This window comes from Bos mutus, chromosome 3, assembly GCF_027580195.1.
Source record: "Bos mutus isolate GX-2022 chromosome 3, NWIPB_WYAK_1.1, whole genome shotgun sequence".
NCBI classification, from domain to species: domain Eukaryota; kingdom Metazoa; phylum Chordata; class Mammalia; order Artiodactyla; family Bovidae; genus Bos; species Bos mutus.
Window position 1 is genome coordinate 92634611 of NC_091619.1, and position 17225 is coordinate 92651835.

General features: G+C 40.2%; 1 protein-coding gene and 1 non-coding gene across 2 annotated transcripts in view; one reads left to right on the forward strand and one right to left on the reverse strand.

The window, feature by feature from the left end:
- OSBPL9 (oxysterol binding protein like 9) overlaps positions 1 to 17225 on the reverse strand; it is a 266125-nt gene that overhangs the window by 228710 nt on the left and 20190 nt on the right. The window lies entirely within an intron of this gene.
- Positions 15281 to 15383, forward strand: LOC138987318 (U6 spliceosomal RNA). The gene has a single exon (XR_011463807.1). It is a non-coding gene; the product is annotated as a U6 spliceosomal RNA (small nuclear RNA).

Sequence of the window (17225 nt, forward strand, 5' to 3'; positions counted from 1 at the left end):
CTGACTCCTTCCTTCATTTAACTAGGACTACACTGATGACCAATCCTAGTCTAGCTGGAGCATCAAGCCCAGACACAATTATCATATGATAGCACAGGGCTACCCATTTGGGTCTGGAACACAGTAACATTAGTCACTCAGTCATGTCCAATTCTTTGCAACCCCATGGACTATAGCCCGCCAGGCTCCTCTGTCCATGGGATTTCCCAGGCAAGAATACTAGAGTGGGTAGCCTTTCCCTTCTCTAGATCCTCCTGACCCAAGGATTGAACCTGGTTTGCCTGCACTGCAGGCAAATTCTTTACCATCTGAGCCACCAAGGAAGCCCAGAGAAAGATACGCGTGAATCAAATTTCAGTGTCAAAAAGCACGGCACCTGGATGATAGGAATGGGGTGGTGAAGTCGCAGAGGAGCAGCAACAACTTCTTCCTTCTTTCCTGTAGGTTGGAGTCTGCTGTAGCTTCTGGGCCTTAGAATCTTTGGAATATTCTGGTTTGGGAAATGTGTCTTTGCAGGGGAGGCAAAACTTTACCTCTTCCCTCTTAGGGTCTTCAGCTGAGCCTGAGAATGTAATGTAAGACAGATGAAGTCTGAGGTCTTCAGTAGGAGTTGTTCCACATGCAGATGTATTTGTGGGGAGGAAGATGATCTCCACATCTTACTCCTCTGCTATATTGCTTATGGGATCATACTCTAGATCCTGCTGGGTTATTTGTAGTATATAAAGAAAAGTGCTGAGCTATCTTCAGTTCAGTTCAGCTACTCAGTCGTGTCCAACTCTTTATGACCCCAGGACTGCAGCATGCCAGGCTTCCCTGTCCATGTCCATCACCAACTCCTAGAGCTTTCTCAAACTCCTGTCCATCGAGTTGGTGATGCTATCTAACCATCTCAACTTCTGTCATCCCCTTCTCCTCCTGCCTTCAATCTTGCCCAGCATCCAGGTCTTTTCTAATGATTCAGTTCTTTGCACGAGGTGGCCAAAGTATTGGAGCTTCAGCTTCAGTATCAGTCCTTCCAATGAATATTCAGGACTGATTTCCTTTAGGATTGATTGGTTTGATCTCCTTGTAGTCCAAGGGAGCTCTCAAGAGTCTTCTCCAACACCACAGTTCAAAAGCATCAATTTAGAGCTATCTTTCTAAAATCCAAATAAGTATGAATTGTTTAAATACATGTGGCCCCAAAGGATATCAGAAGCTTTTTGGAATTAGAGTTTGTACTAAAGTGAGTCTTCTATTTCATGGACTGAAATTACATGTGATATTGCAGGCATGGAGTGGGGATGGTGGGGTGGGGCAAGGTAAAGATAAAAGGACAGATGAACAAGAGAAAAACATACAAATTTATTCAATGTAAGTTTTATGGGACAAGGGAGCCCTCATAAGGAAATGAAGACCCAAAGAAGTGGCAAAACCTAAATGCTTTAAAACAGGTTAAACAAAGAGAGTCAATTGTGGAGAAGTAACTAAAATGTACAGGGAGGCTGAAGGAAGATAAGAATTATTTTAACAATGTCAGTTTGGGTAGAATTCTCTTGGTCTCAGTTTGATAAGACTGTTTCTTTTCTCCTGGTATGTGAAGGGCAGCTCCTATGTGGGAGTTTTATCTCATGTGTTCAGGAGGAAAGGGGAGATCAAAGTGTCCCTTTTGTATCTTCTGTTTTTCAAGTCCCTTTAGCTCAAAATAACCCTTATGCCAAAGTGGCATATTTTGGGGTAGCATATCCTGGCACTTTTCATCTTTACACCTGTTTCTGTATCATAAGAGTCTTCTCATGATGAAAAAGAGCAAGGCTTCAGGTGCTGAGTCTGAATACTGTCTCGGGGCTGCGGGGCTGGTGTACAGAATCTATGCTTTAGGGTTGCCAGTCTAATAAATAAAATGCATTAATGTTAGAAATAGAGAGTTTGAAAAGACCAATCATTAACAGTGAAATTGAATTTGTAATTAAAAAAAAAAAAGAAAAACAACCTTCCAGCAAAAAAAAAGTCCAGGGCTGGAGGACTTCCACGGTAGTCTGGTGGTTAAGAATCCATGTTTCAATGCAGGGAACAGGGGTTCAATCTCTGGTCAGGGAACTAGGATCTCACGTGCTGTGGAGCAACTAAGTCTGAAGCCACAATACCGAGCCTCTTACACTAGAGCCCATGCTGTGCAACTAGAGAAAGTCCATGCACTGAAATGAAGACCTAGGGCAGCCAGAAGACAAAAAGAAGTCCTGGACCAGACAACTTTATATGGAGTTCTACTAAACATATAAGGAAGAGTTAATACCTATCCTTCTCAAACTATTCCAAAAAACTTAAGGGGTTGGAACACTCCCAAATTTATTCTAAAAGGCCACAATTACCCTGATACCTAAACCAGACACAGACACTACAGAAAGAGAAAGTTACAGGCCAACATCTCTGATGAATATGGATGCAAAGATTCTTGACAAAATATTAGAGAACCAAATCCAATGATATATAAAAAGGACCATACACTGTGATCAAGTGGGATTATTCCCAGGACGCAAAGATAGTTCAATGTCAATCAATGTGATATACTTCATTAACAAAAGGAAAGATAAAAATCATATGATCATCTCAATAAACACAGAAAAAACATTTGACAAAATTCAACATCTATTCATGATAAAAAACTACCATCAAATTGGTATTTGTTTTTGTTGTTCAGTTGCTAAGTCATGTCTGACTGTTTGCAACCCCTTGGACTGCAGCACTCCCAGCTTCCGTGTCCTTCAGTGTCTCCTGGAGTTTGCTTAAACTCATGTCCATTCAGTCAGTGATGATATCTAACCATCTCATCTTCTGCTGCCCGCTTCCTGTCCTGCCTTCAATCGTTCCCAGCCTCAGGGTCTTTTCCAATGAGTTGGCTCTTTGCATCAGGTGGCCAAAGGATTGGAGCTTCAGCTTCCAGTGAATATTCAGTGTTGATTTCCTTTAGGATTGACTGGTTTGATCTTCTTGCTGTCCAAGGGATTCTCAAGAGTCTTCTCCAGCAACACAACTTGAAAGCATCAATTTGTCGACACTTGGCCTTCTTTATGGCCCAACTCTCACATCCGTACGTGACTACTGGAAAACCATCAGTCAGTTCAGTTCAGTCATTCACTCATGTCCAACTCTTTGCAACCCCATGGACTGCAGCACGCCAGGCTTCCCTGTCCATCACCAACTCCTGGAGCTTCCTCAAACTCATGTCCATCCAGTCTGTGATGCCATCCAACCATCTCATCCTCTGTCATCCCCTTCTCCTCCTGCCTTCAATCTTGCCCAGCATCAGGGTCTTTTCCAAGGAGTCAGTTCTTTGCATCAGGTGGCCAAAGTATTGGAGCTTCACCTTCAGCATCAGTCCTTCCAATGAACACCCAGGACTGATTTCTTTAGAATGGACTGGTTGGATCTCCTTGCAGTCCAAGGGACTCTCAAGAGCCTTCTCCAACACCACAGTTCAGAAGCATCAATTCTTCGGCGCTCAGTTTTCTTAATAGTTCAACTCTCACATCCATACATGACTGCTGGAAAAACCAAAAAAAGCTTTGACTAGACAGACCTCTGTTGGCAAAGTAATGTCTCTGCTTTTTAATGAGTCTAGATTGGTCATAGCTTTTCTTCCAAGGAGCAAGTGTCTTTTTACTTCATGGCTACAGTGACTATCTACAGTGATTTTGGAGCCAGAAAAAAATAAAGTCTGTTGCTGTTTCCACTGTTTTCCCATCTATTTCCCATGAAGTGATGGGACCAGATGCCATGATCTTAGTTTTCTGAATGTTGAGTTTTAAGCCAACTTTTTCACTCTCCTCTTTCACTTTCATCAAGAGACTCTTTAGTTCTTCTTCACTTTCTGCCATAAGGGTGGTGTCATCTACATATCGATTATGTAGGTTATTGATATTTCTCCTGGCAATCTTGATTCCAGCTTGTGCTTCTTCCAGCCCAGCATTTCGCATGATGTACTCTGCATATAAGTTAAATAAGCAGGGTGACAATATGCAGCCTTGATGTACTCCTTTCCTGATTTGGAACCAGTCTGTTGTTCCATGTCCAGTTCTAACTGTTGCTTCTTGACCTGCATACAGATTTCTCAGGAGGCAGGTCAGGTGGTCTGGTAGTCCCATCTCTTTCAGAATTTTCCACAGTTTGTTGTGATCCACATAGTCAAAGGCTTTGGTGTAGTCAATAAAGCTGAAGTAGATATTTTTCTGGAACTCTCGCTTTTTCCATGATCCAACATAGTCAAAGGCTTCGGTGTAGTCAATAAAGCTGAAGTAGATATTTTTCTGGAACTCTCGCTTTTTCCATGATCCAACAGATGTTGGCAATTTGATCTCTAGTTCCTCTGCCTTTTCTAAATCCAGCTTGAACATCTGGAAGTTTACCATTCACGTACTGTTGAAGCCTGGCTTGGAGAATTTTGAGCATTACTTTGCTAGCATGTGAGATGAGTGCAAATGTGTGGTAGTTTGAACATTCTTTGTCCTTGCCTTTTTTTGGGGATTGGAATGAAAACTGACCTTTTCCAGTCCTGTGGCCACTGCTGAGTTTTCCAAATTTGCTGGCATAGTGAGTGCAGTACTTTCACAGCATCATCTTTCAGGATTTGAAATAGCTCAACTGGAATTCCATCACCTCCACCAGCTTTGTTCATAGTGATGCTTCCTAAGGCCCACTTGACTTCGCATTCCAGGATGTCTGGCTCTACGTGAGTGATCATACCATTGTGGTTATCTGGGTCATGAAGATCTTTTTTGTATAGTCCTTCTGTGTATTCTTGGTACCTCTTAATATCTTCTGCTTCTGTTAGGTCCATACCATTTCTGTCATTTATTGTGCCCATCTTTGCATGAAATGTTCCCTTGGTATCTCTAATTTGGAAAAACCATAGCTTTGACTATATGGACCTTTATTGGCATAGCGATGCTTTTGCTTTTTAATATGCTGTCTAGGTTGGTGATAGCTTTCCTTCCTAGGAGAAAGCGTCTTTTAATTTCATGGCTGCAGTTACGACCAACGGTGATTTTGGAGACCAAGAAAATAAAATCTGTCACTGCTTCCACTTTTCCCCTTCTATTTGCCATTAAGTGATAAGACCAGATGCCATGCTCTTAGTTTTTTGAATGTTGAGTTTTAAAACAGTTTTTTCACTCTCCTTTTCATCTTCATCAAGAGGCTCTGAGGGAACATATATCAACATAATATAGGCCATATATGATAAACCCACATATAATACCATCTTAAGGGTAAAAAACTGAAAGCATTTCCTCTTAAGATCAAGAACAAAACAAGAAGCCTATTCTTTTTTTTCAACTTTTAATTTTTATTGTAGTATAGCCAATTAACAATGTTGTGATAGTTTTAGGTGGACAACAAAGGGACTCAGCCATTCATATACAAGTATCCATTCTCCCCCACATCCCCCTCCCATCTAGGCTGGCACATAACATTGAGTAGAGTTCCATGCACAGCAATATTTTTTGGCTCTATCTCCTAAGGCAAAAGAAACAAAGTGAAAAATAAACAAATAAACTTAAAAGCTTTTGCATAGCAAAGGAAACTAATGACAAAACGGAAGACAGCCTATTGAATGGGAGAAAATATTTGCAAATGATATAACTGATAAGGGATTAATGTCCAAAATGTATAAACTTCTTATATAACTCAATATCAAAAGAATAAACAACTTGATTAAGAAATGGGAAGGAAAAAAAAATGGGAAGAAAGACATTTTCCCAGAGACATTTAGATGTCCAGCAGACACATGAAAAGATGTTCAACATTGCTAATTATTAGAAAAATGCAAATCAAAGCCACAATGTGATAATCACCTCACACTGGTCAGAATGACTATCATCAAAAAGAACACATAATAAATGTTGGTGAGGATGTGGAGAAAAGGGAACTCTAGTATTTTGTGGGAATAAAATTGGTGCAGCCACTATGGAAAACAGTGTGGAGGGTTCTCAAAAACTAAAAAGAGAGCTCTGTATGATTCATCAATTCCATTCCTGAGTATATACGTGAAGAAAATGAAAACTACCTCAAAAAGATACATGCACCCCAATGTTCACAGCAGGATTATTTACAATAGCCAAGACATGGAAATAATCTAAGCGTCCATCAACAAATGAATGGATAAGAAGGGGTGATAAGTAGCCTTTATTTTGTAATAAGTTTAAATATAGTATAATATTGAATCACTGTGTTGTACAACTGAAACTATTATAATATTGTATGTCAGCTATGTGTGCTGTGTGCTCAGTCGTGTCTGACTCTGCAACCCCATGGCTGCATGCAGGACTATAGCTTGTCAGGCACCTCTGTTCGTGGAATTTTCCAGGCAAGAATACTGTAATGTGTTGCCATTCCCTTCTCCAGGGGATCTTCCCAGCCCAGGGTCTGTACCCAAGTCTCTTATGTCTCCTGCATTGGAAGGTGGGTTTTTTACCATTAGCGCCACTGTAAAGATAAAATGCATTCATGTTGTTGTGTGCATATCTAATTTATTTCTGATGATTACTACATAATATTTCATGATATAACATTTATCACATTTTAGCTGTCTACTCTCCCAGTGACAGACAGCCAGGTTATCAAGTCACCACCATCATAAATAATACAGCAATGAATATGTTTCTGTGTCTGCATAAGAACTTCTTTGGGATATATCCCAGGAGTGCCACTGTAGGCTCATAGAATACGAGTTCTTAATTTGCATAATTTGTGTCAGATTGCTTTCCACAGCGGCTATACTAGTCCATACTTCCACCACCATGGATAAGGCTTTCAGCATCCCCACAACCCAACTGGCGGGCATTATCAATTTTTTATAGTTTAATAGATGTAAAAGTACAGTACATTTCTGTTTTAGTTAACATTTCACTGATTTTTTGAGCATCTCTTTATAAGCCTTTTGACTTTTGGGTTCCCTCTCTGTTCTTGTTTTTTGCTTATTTTTTTTTCTAGGGGTTGCTGCCCTGTTATTTATTTGCAGGAATTTTGTATATTAAAAATTTCAAATATCTTTTCTCATTCTCTTATCTAGTTACTTTGTCTACAGTGTCTTTCAGTGAATATAAATCTTTATTATTCATTAATATTATTATCTTACAGTTTGCGCTTTTTAGGTTTTGCTTTTCCATTCTTCTCAGTCACAAACTATAACAGATGTCTATATTTTTCTTTTATAATTTTACTTTTTACATTTATTATGTCTTTAATCATCTTCGAGCCAGTCTTGTATAAAATGTAGAATTGATGAAATATGGTAGTTATACTTTAAGCCTTGATATATCAATTTCTGAGGGGAATCTTAAAACCTTCTGCTACAATTATGCATTTATCTATAATATTCCTCCCTGCAGTTTTGCATATTTTAAGACTGTAAAGTTAGGTGCATCTATGTGTTTTACCTATTGCATTTTGCCTACTGTTTCTTCTATGAGTATGTAATAACTTCATCACTTGTTCTCTTTTGAAACTAAAATCCCTCTTTGACAGATACTACAGCCACAACCCAGTTCATATTTCCCCGGTGTATATTTTTTGATCTTTTTATTTTTAGTCTTTCCATCTCTTTATGTTTTAAGTGTGTGTGTCTCTGATAACCAATTTATTGTTAGATATAATTTTTAAAAATCCAGTTAGTGAGATTAATTTGTTTTCATGTAAAGTAATTGCTACATATTCAGTCACTCCTACCATCAATGTGCTATTCATTCATTTTCATCTTTAACTTCCACTTCTGTTTTTGTTTCTTTTTGAAGTATAGTTAATTTACAATGTTGTGTTAGTTTCTGGTATACAGCAAAGTGATTCAATTATACATATATAATTTTTTTTATATTCATTTTATTACAATTTATTATAAGATATTGAATATAGTTCCCTGTGCTATAAAGTAGGACTTTGTTGTTTATCTATCTTGTATTATAGTATTTTGTATCTGCTAATCCCAAACTCCTAATTTATGGCTCCCCCTGCTATCCCCTTTGGTAACCAGAAGTTTTTTATCTATGTTTGTTAGTCCATTTCTGTTTTGTAAATAGGTTCATTTTTATCATATTTTGAATTTCACATATAGATGATATCATATGATACTTGTCTTTCTCTGTCTGACTTTCTTCACTTAGTATGGTAATCCCTAAGTACATCCATGGTGCTACAAATGGCGTTAGTTCATTCTCTTTTATGGCTGAGTAGTATTTCATTATTTATATATGTGTATTATATATACACATATATATGTATTATATAACATCTTCATTACCTAGTTATCTGTTGATAGACATTTAGGTTGCTTCCATATTGTAAGTTGTGCTTCTGTGAACACTGGGGTGCATGTGTCTTTTTTAATTAGAGTTTTCCCCAGGAGTGGGATTGCTGGCTCCCATGGTAACTCTATTTTTAATTTTTTAAGGAAGCTGCATACTGTCTCCATAGTTGGTTCACCAATATATATTCCCACCAACAGTGTATGATGGTTCCCTTTTCTCCACACCCTCTTTAGCATTTACTATTTGTAGACTTTTTGATGATGGCCATTCTGAACAATGTGAAATGGTTTTGATTTGTACTTCTCTAATAATTAACGATGTTGAGCATTTTTTCATGTGCTTATTGGCCATCTGTATGTCCTCTTTGGTCTTCTCTGTGGCTCAGATGGTAAAGAATCTGCCTGCAATACAGGAGACCTGGGTTTAATCCCTGGATAGGGAAGGTCCCCTGGAGAAGGGCATGGTAACCCACTTCATTATTCTTGCCTAGAGAATCCCCATGGACAGGGAAGCCTGGCATGCTACAGTCCATGGGGTCGCAGAGTCGGACACAACTGAGGAACTAAGCATAGCACAGCATGTCTTCTTAGCAGAAATGTCTATTTAAGTCCTCTGCCCATTTTTTGATTGGGTTGTTTTTCTGTTATTGAGTTATATGAGCTGTTTGCATATTTTGAAAATTAAGCCCTTGTCAATCACATTGTTTGCAAATATTTTCTCCCGTGCTGTAGTTTATCTTTTTTTAAATGGTTTCCTTGGCCGTGCAAAAGCTTATAAGTTTGATTAGATCCCATTGGCTTATTTTTGCTTTCATTTCTATTGCTTTTGAGAGACTGATATAAAAAAATATTGCTACTATTTATGTCAGAGAATGTTTTGCCTATGTTTTTTTCTAGAAGTTTCATGATGTCTCATCTTATAATTTAGTTTTTTTTTTTTTTATTGGCTGCATTGGGTCTTAGTTGCAGTATGTTGAGTCTTTGTTGTGTTATGCAGAATCTTAAGTTGGGGTGCAGGGACTCTCTAGTTGTAGTGTGTGGGCTTGATTGTCCTGCAGAATATAGGACATTCCCTGACCAGGGATTGAACCCAAGTCCCCTGCATTGCAAGGCAGATACTTAACCACTGGAAAACCTCTTAAAGTTGTGGTTGGATTAAATAAGATAATGTTGGGTTGGCCAAAAAGTTAGTTTGGGTTTTTCTGTAAGATGCTATAGAAAAACACAAGTGAACTTTTTTGCCAACTCAAAATGTAAAATGCTCTGGCCTTGGAGAAAGTCTTATCCTTGTCAGATACAGATTCAAATCTCTATATTGAACACTTGACTCATTTCCACTCTGCTACATTATGACTAGGTTGAGTGTAGGTTCTTTGTCATCTCCAAAGTACAATGAATTGCTCTATTTCCTTAGAGAGTGACTGTTGTCTCTCTCAAAGCCCTATGTCTTCATAATTTTGACCAGGAATACTTGCCAGCAGGATAAAGGCTCACAGGAGATCCTGTTCTTTATGGACAACTGAAGTTGATAATTCTGCTTTTCACATATGAAAATTTAGATTCAGACTAAGCTGAGATATATTAATGTGGCTGTTATGTTTATTGGAATAGATTATTATTGCTTATAAATGTATAATAATCCCATGAATTAAGTACTAATATCCTCATTTTGCTGATAAGGAAATAGAAGGTCACATACATTAGGTAACCTGACCAAGGTGACACGGTTGATAAGGAGAAGGTAAATAGTCTAGGGTAGTGTAAGGAGGATGGGCTATGGAGTCAGACAAATCTAAATTAGAATCTGGGAATTGCCATTTACTACATCTTGATCTTTGGCCCAGGGACTAAATTCTTTGAATCTCAGTTTCCTCACCTGTAAAGGGGAGATTATAATACTATTGACCTCACCTGAATGTTGTGAGGTTGAAACGAGAGAGTACATGTAAAGCAGAGTGCATGGCACATGCTAAGTGCTCCATAAGTCTTTAGGCACTGCTTGGTAAGTGCCCTGGGAACCCAGAGCCCATAGAGCTCACCCACAGTACTGCCTTAGGGGAAATCTGAATCATCATTAAACTCCTTTAGAACACTTCACTGGGCAGTCAAACTTTGGCCTGACAATTTTCTGGGCTATGATTCAAGATAAGAGTCCCAGAAAGGAAATGGAGCAGCACAGTGCAGACCACCCACACCCTGCCCAACACAGCTGTTTGGACCAGGACTGGGAATCTGACCCAAAGGCAAGCAACCAACAGCCTGTAAATGTTGCCTGGCTTCTAAAAAATGAGTTGGACAAATCAATATTTCTCTCTCAGGGATTCAAGTTGGAAAACATGAAGTGATTGAGGCCATTAACAGCAATAAAAATTATAACTAAAGAGAGAGGTCATGAGGTTAAGGGTAAGTGTAGGAGAAAATGGAGCCTTGGCTGTGACAAACTAAAGTGATGAGGAAGCAGAAAATACAAGTAAACAGAAGCTATGAAGTTGAAAAAGGTATGTCTATTCAACAAATCTTTCTAGAGTTCCTTCTATGAACTAGGCACTGTGTAAGCTCTGAGTACACAAAAGTGAGGTAAAAAGCAATTTTTTACCAACCAGACACAGCCTCTGCCTTCACAGCACTTAATTTTAGTAGGGAAGAGAGAGAAAACAAAATAAAACAAAATTTGTTTTACAAAATAAAACAAAACTTGTTTATTTACAAATAAATAATTAATTACAAATTGTTTTAAGGGCTAATAGAAAACAAGAATGGGGCTTCAATAGAACATACCAGGAAAGGAGCTGTTTAAGAAATATCATGGTGAGGGAAATTCTCTCAGGACAGATCATTCAAGTGAGGTCTGTAGAATGAGAAGGAGCCAGAGAGAAGAGTGTTTGAGGCAGAGGATGTGTAATGCCTGTCGGTAAGAAAGGGCTTACGATCAAGGAAGCTGGAAAACAACAAAACAAGTCAGGTTGCTGGAGGGAAGTGAAGGAAAGGGAAGCAGCCTGAGATGAGTTTGGAGGGGTAAGCAGGAAGCATGGCACAGGATCAGCGGACCTTGGAATGGAGTTGGGTATTTAGTCCCTGTGTAGAGAGAAGCCATGAAAGTATTTGAGGCTGGGTAGTAACATGATCCAGTATAATGTGGTAGATAAGCATGAAGGCCGGAGATTCAGTCTGAGTCCAAGCCTGCTGCTGCTGCTGCTGCTAAGTCGCTTCAGTCGTGTCCAACTCTGTGTGACCCCAGAGACGGCAGCCCACCAGGCTTCCCCGCCCCTGGGATTCTCCAGGCAAGAACACTGGAGTGGGTTGCCATTTCCTTCTCCAGTGCATGAAAGTGAAAAGTGAAAGTGAAGTCGTTCAGTCGTGCCCGACTCTTAGCAACCCCATGGACTGTAGCTTACCAGGCTCCTCTGTCCATGGGATTTTCCAGGCAAGAGTACTGGAGTGGGGTGCCATTGCCTTCTCTGGAGTCCAAGCCTAAGTTCTACCATTTACCAGCTGTGTGACCTTGGGCAATTAACCTCTCTGGGCTCCAGTTTCCTTTCCTATGGAATTGAGGTAAATCGGTTCTTATCTCATAGAGTGGTTGTAAGGACTAAACATATATAAAGTGTTTACAGCACTTCCTGGCACTTAAGAAACACCTAATAAATGTAAGCTTGTACTATTATTTTCTTTTCAAAAACGTCATCAGTTCAGTTCAGTTCAGTCACTCAGTCGTGTCCGACTCTTTGCGACCCCATGAATCGCAGCACGCCAGGCCTCCCTGTCCATCACCAACTCCTGGAGTTTACCCAGACTCAAGTCCATTGAGTTGGTGATGTCATCCAGCCATCACATCCTCCACCGTCCCCCTCTCCTCCTGCCCCCAATCTCTCCCAGCATCAGGGTCTTTTCCAGTGAGTCAACTCTTCACATAAGGTGGCCAAAGTATTGGAGTTTCACTTCAGCATCAGTCCTTCCAATGAACACCCAGGACTGATCTCTTTTAGGATGGACTGGTTGGATCTCCTTGCAGTCCAAGGGAATCTCAAGAGTCTTCTCCAACACCATGGTTCAAAAGCATCAATTCTTCAGTGCTCAGCTTTCTTCACAGTCCAACTCTCACATCCATACATGACCACTGGGAAAACCATAGCCTTGACTAGACAGACCTTTGTTGGCAAAGTAATGTCTCTGCTTTTTAATATGCTGTCTAGGTTGGTCATAACTTTCCTTCCAAGGAGTAAGCGTCTTTTAATTTCATGGATGCAATCACCATCTGCAATGATTTTGGAGCCCCCCAAAATAAAGTCTGACACTGTTTCCACTGTTTCCCCATCTATCTACCATGAAGTGACGGGACCAGATGCCATGATCTTAGTTTTCTGAATGTTGAGCATTAAGCCAACTTTTTCACTCTCCTCTTTCACTTTCATCAAGAAGCTTTTTAGTTCCTCTTCACTTTCTGCCATAAGGGTGGTGTCATCTGCATATCTGAGGTTATTGATATTTCTCCCGGCAATCTTGATTCCAGCTTGTGCTTCTTCCAGTCCAGCGTTTCTCATGATGTACTCTGCATATAAGTTAAATAAGCAGGATGACAATATACAGCCTTGACATATTCCTTTTCCTATTTGGAACCAGTCTGTTGTTCCATGTCCAGTTCTAACTGTTGCTTCCTGGCTTGCAAATAGGTTTCTCAAGAGGCAGGTCAGGTGGTCTGATATTCCCATCTCTTAAAGAATTTTCCACGGTTTGTTGTGATCCACACAGTCAAAGGCTTTGGCATAGTCAAGAAAGCAGAAATAGATGTTTTTCTGGAACTCTCTTGCCTTTTCAATGATCCAGTGGATGTTGGCAATTTGATCTCTGGTTCCTCCTTTTCTAAAACCAGCTTGAACATTTGGAAGTTCACGGTTCACGTATTGCTGAAGCCTGGCTTGGAGAATTTTGAGCATTACTTTACTAGTGTGTGAGATGAGTGCAATTGTGTGGTAGTTTGAGCATTCCTTGGCATTGCCTTTCTTTGGGATTGGAATGAAAACTGACCTTTTCCAGTCCTGCGGCCACTGCTGAGTTTTCCAAATTTGCTGGCTTATTGAGTGCAGCACTTTCACAGCATCATCTTTCAGGATTTGAAATAGCTCAACTGCAATTTCATCACCTCCACCAGCTTTGTTCGTAGTGATGCTTTCTAAGGCCCACTTGACTTCACATTCCAGGATGTCTGGCTCTAGGTGAGTGATTACACCATCATGATTATCTGGGTTGTGAAAAACATCATCAGATCAGATCAGATCAGTCGCTCAGTCGTGTCCGACTCTTTGCGACCCCATGAATCGCAGCATGCCAGGCCTCCCTGTCCATCACCAACTCCCAGAGTTGACTGAGACTCACGTCCATCGAGTCAGTGATGCCATCCAGCCATCTCATCCTCTGTCGTCCCCTTCTCCTCTTGCCCCCAATCCCTCCCAGCATCAGAGTCTTTTCCAATGAGTCAACTCTTCACATGAGGTAACCAAAGTACTGGAGTTTCAGCTTTAGCATCATTCCTTCCAAAGAAATCCCAGGGCTGATCTCCATTAGATATAATGGTCATCTGAGTTAAATTCACCCATTCCAGTCCATTTCAGTTCGCTGATTCCTAGAATGTCGACATTCACTCTTCCCATCTCTTGTTTGACCACTTTCAATTTGCCTTGATTCATGGACCTGACATTCCAGATTCCTATGCAATAATGCTCTTTACAGCATCAGACCTTGCTTCTATCACCAGTCACATCCACAGCTGGGTATTCTTTTTGCTTTGGCTCCATCCCTTCATTCTGGAGTTATTTCTCCACTGATCTCCAATAGCATATTGGGCACCTACTGACCTGGGGAGTTTCTCTTTCAGTATCCTATCATTTTGCCTTTTCATACTGGTTGAAAAACGTCATGGTAGCTACTAAATCGGAGAAGGCAATGGCACCCCACTCCAGTACTCTTGCCTGGAGAATCCCATGGACAGAGGAGCCTGGTAGGCTGCAGTCCATGGGCTCTCAAAGAGTCGGACATGACTGAGCAATTTCTCTTTCATTTTTAACTTTCATGCATTGGAGAAGGAAATGGCAACCCACTCCAGTGTTCTTGCCTGGAGAATCCCAGGGATGGGGGAGCCTGGTAGGCTGCCGTCTATGGGGTCACACAGAGTCAGACACGACTGAAGTGACTTAGCAGCAGCAGCAGCAGCTACTAAATGGAGAATGAATGTGTGGGGGACAAAAGAGAGGCCGATTATGAGATAGTTGAAGAGTCCGAGTGAGAGATGAGTGAAGTGGTTGAAGTAGAGAAAGAAAAATGGACGAATTCAACATATTTTTGGAGGTAAAATTTTCATATATTGTAGATAGCTTGGACACTGTGGTTGAGGAAAATAAAGAAATCAGAATGACTCCTAAGTTTCTGGCTAGAGCAGCCAACAGATGGAAGTGATATCTGCTGAAAGGGAGGAGCCTGGGGGAAGCAGGTTTGGCCAGGAAATGAGTTCTATTTTAGACTTGTTAAACTGAAGATGTCAGTGAGATATCCAAGTAGGTGTCAATTAGGCAGTTGGAGACCAGGAGAGAGGTCTGGGATGAAAATATGAATTTAGAAGTCATTAGCATAATCAGCATTTGAAGGTTTAGTAACGACTGAGATCAGCTAGGGAGAGAGAACACAGAGGGAAGTGAAGGGAGCCAAGAGGACTGAAGGGTAACACATTTTATTTAGGGTGGTTGAATAGACAACGGGAATGAGGAGAGGCCTATGGAATGAAAGGAAAGCCAGAAGAGTAGGATAACAAAAACCAAGAGAAGAGACTGTTTCAAGAATATTGGAGAGGTTTACTTAGAGTGTGGAACGTCCACTAAGATGAGAACAGAAAAATATTAGTCACTGATGACTTTGACGAGAGCAGTTTCAGTGAAGGATGTGTGTGTTGGTGAAGGGGGTCACACTTCAATAGCATCAAATAGGTTGAAAAATAAATTGGAGGTGTTCCTGCTTTGAGAGCATGTATAGTAAGACTGGAACAATACAGAGAAAATTGGTATAACTCCTACATTCAGATGACACACAAATTCGTGAAGTGTTCTGTGTTTGGATTTGACTTTTGGACAATGTCAGCTTTCACATATTCAAAAAAGAAAATTGAATCCACAAGGATGAAAGGGATCCTAAAACTGAACATAAACAGATAGAAATAAACTTAACTATATTTAAATAAGTAAAATAACCACTCCGAGGGAAAATAAAAAACTAATCCAGATAACTTTTGAACATAGTATTTTGACTATATTCCTTTAGTACAAAAACAAAACTGCAGACAAATATTGAGCCATATTTAATAGATTGTTGGGGTTTTTTCTTTAGTGGAACAAATATAGCAATTCTGAAACTATTGGTGTGTATCATAACACTGAACAAATGAAAAAAAAGACATCAGTGCTGTTGAGAGCTCTCAGAGTTCTTAACTGTGGGAAAAGGGAGGTGCAATTAGGAATGGGAGAAAGAACCCTGTGGTGTTGAACTGGAGTTAGAGGTACCCAGTACTGAATTCATGATTCAAAATAGTTGAACTATTTTAGGTTGCCTTTCCTCCTTGGCTCTGTTAACTTAGAGGGCCTAGAAGAAATTACTCCCCAGTAGCAATGGATACATCTGGTGCCCAGGTCTTGGCTTCTAAATACCATTCCCCACTAAAAGCAGTGCTCTTTCAGAGAGAGGGATGATTTCCAAGGCTAGACAGGGAAAATACAAGATGAATGTGGAACACTGTACTGTATTATACCAGAAAGCTGCTGCTGCTGCGTAAGTTGCTTCAGTCGTGTCTGACTCTGTGCGACCCCATAGACAGCAGCCCACCAGGCTCCCCAGCCCCTGGGATTCTCCAGGCAAGAACACTGGAGTGGGTTGCCATTTCCTTCTCCAATGCATGAAAGTGAAAAGTGAAAGTGAAGTCACTCAGTTGTGTCTGACCCTCAGCGACCCCATGGACTGAAGCCTACCAGGCTCCTCCATCCATGGGATTTTCCAGTCAAGAGTACTGGAGTGGGGTGCCATTGCAGGAAAAGCTAAAAAGCAAAAAAATGAGCATGTGTCAAAAAGACACAGAAGCTAGCTTAAAGGGGGTCTCAACAGCCAAATCTAGGACAAGTTGAACAATAAAATGAACAATGACAATAATGGATTAAATAAAATAACAATAACTTATTAAATAAAATAAGAATTGATGAAGTTTTTTTTTAACTAATCATAATATATAAATAAATAAGAGATAAGGGAAAGATCTTGCTTACAGTAGAATGCTAACTGAAAAAATGAAGATGAACTAACGGAGTTATAGAATCTTTTTTTTTTTTTTTTTTGCTGAGTAGTTTGTGGATCTTAGTTCCCTGGCCCAGGGCAATGAAAGCATGTAGTTCTTACCACTAGACCACCAGGGAATTCCCTAGAATCACCATTTTGCAACTATCACAGTAATTGATTCAGGCAAGAATTATCAGTGAGTGTTGAAACCTCTGGCACAAGTTTTGAAGAGGAACAAGATATTTACACAGTCTCAGAGATGTTGTTCAGTCACTTAGTTGTGTTCGACTATTTTCAACCCCATGCCAGCCTTCCCTGTCCTTCACTATCTCCCGGAGTTTGCTTAAACTCATGTCCATTGAGTTAGTGATGCCATCCAACCATCTCATCCTCTATCACCCACTTCTCCTCCTGCCTTCTATCTTTCCCAGCATTAGGGTCTTTTCCAATGAGTTGGGTCTTCACATCAGGTGGCCAAAGTACTGGAGCTTTAGCTTCAGCATCAATCCTTCCAATGAATATTCAGGGTTGATTTCCTTTAGGATTGACTGGTTTGATCTCCCTGCAGTCCAAGGGACTCTCAAGGGTTTTCTCCAGCACCACAATTTGAAAGCATCAATTCGTCGACAGCCTTCTT